A 2,121-nucleotide genomic window follows, 5' to 3' on the forward strand; every position below is an offset into this window, starting at 1 on the left:
GTGTCACGGGAGAGCAGAAACCGCCCATGTGACTGCTGGGAGGGGAGGGCAGACATAACTCAAATATGAGCAAAGGTACTGCCAGGCTCAAATAACCACGCCCCTTATTTGCGAACAGACGTGACGTCATCCCCAATGATGTATGAGCTGACACTAAGTGTGCATGAGGTGGTGCTTTAAATTGTTTATCTGTTGTTGCCTGTGCACTAAGAAAACATAAACATACTGTACTGTACGGGCACGAGGCGCGGATGTAAAGTTGGACTGTAATACCAGTCTTCACCACCAGGGGTCACTGTTGTGACAGAGATGACGCCCATACACACAGAGGGGATCTTATGCGGAAGTGTATGGGAAATTTAAACTGGAAGGATGTGCTGTTTGGACTCTTTGACTTTAACAGGAATCCCAAGGAAACATTTATCATTAATCTCATAATACTTTTAGCAAGATTTCACATTCACAAATGTAAGTTTACACATAGAAAACCTTCTTTTGTTGCTTTCTACAGTGAGGTCAAGCAGTGCATTGATTCCATTAAATTTTCCCTTAATCAAAAGGTAATCAAAACCATTAATATTTGTGATCATTTTAATATTTTCTTGTAAACTCTTACCCCCCGTGGCATATCTGATATATGACATAAATGTGTAATGTTGAAGTTTTGCATTCTGTAAAATTCCTATATGTTAAATAAAGTTTTGAAATAAAAAAAAGGAAGTCTATGGGAAGGACTAACCTGAATGTTAAAACCTTTGAACCCTGAGAAAATTGGTGCAATTTCTTCAAAAACATGGGGGAAAAGGCAATGAGCAACTTTGTAAGAAATGTTCTACAAATTGCAAAAAACACATTATTATTTTATTTTAAAAAAAAATTGTGGAAAAGCTTTATAATTATCATTACTATTTATTTAAAATTATGTTACAGAATTATTATAATTTTAAAGCTCTTTTTCCAGGTCATTTCCTTGTTTGTTTTTAACTTTATTTCCTTTTTTATCCTATTTTTAATTTTCTCTTTTTACTAATTTCTTGCTAATTTTTTGGGGCCATTTCTTCTTTCCTCTCTCACTGCCTTTCCCCCATGTTTTTTAAGAAACCAAGTCAATTGCTCAGGTTTCAAAGGGTTAATTGTTGGACATGCAGCATCTCCACAATCTTTCTTAACATGCTCCTTCACCAATGGGTTCCAAGACTTTGTCCATGTCTTATTACAACACTACACAAACATGCAAAATTGTAATGTTCTCTCCACAAACAGCCACCCATAGAGAAACACAGAGGGTCTAGTGCATGATATGCCTTTTTTTTCATGAACCCTGCTGGACTGTTAAATCATTATTATCTTTACAACCTTTATTTGTTTAATCAGGGGAAACCAAATGACAGAAAAGCTCTCTTTTGCAACAGTGCCCTGCAAACACTCCATCATGATAAGTTATTTTAAGAAGTGTGTAATCAACACTCCTATACAAAACATGACTGCAAGACAAACAAAAGGAACAGTAAAACAAGTACACTTCACAGGGAAAAATCTGGCACAGAAAGAGAAACAGGAGCGTTCATGATATAAAGCATCGCTCAACAGAAGCTTCATCTGTTGTGGGCTCAGAAATTTGTCCAGTTTAAGAAGTGCTGGGGCCAGTTGTACAACACACCTTAAGATTTTACTTAAAGTCCTAGTTAGGGCTTCCTCAAAATAAAATTGGTTGCACAAAACACCCTTAAATGTTTGCTTAAGTATTTATGGTTTTCTCCCTGTCTTGATCTTATACTTAAGGAATCCGTGGGCCACAAAAGACCTTAGCACCAAAGCAAGGTAAAAAAACCCCTCATCTGACTCTATCTTAACTGCAACATGACCGGGTTTATGGTGGAAAAAACACCCTGAGAACAGTGTTCTGCGACCAGGAGGACACAGTGGATACGCTTTGGATTTTACGCTCTAGATTTGATTAAACTGATTTTCATTGCAATTTCTTCCTACAACCGTTTTTTGTTTTCTAGTTTGGGGATTAAGTTCACTTTGTAGTTTGTGCTTTCTATGATTGTATTCCTCCAGAAGTAAAATCTTTTCCTCTTCTGACCAATGTAGTTTTCATTTTTTCCACTATCTAAC

The sequence above is a fragment of the Epinephelus fuscoguttatus genome, linkage group LG12 (assembly GCF_011397635.1).
Source record: "Epinephelus fuscoguttatus linkage group LG12, E.fuscoguttatus.final_Chr_v1".
Classification (NCBI taxonomy): Eukaryota; Metazoa; Chordata; class Actinopteri; order Perciformes; family Serranidae; genus Epinephelus; species Epinephelus fuscoguttatus.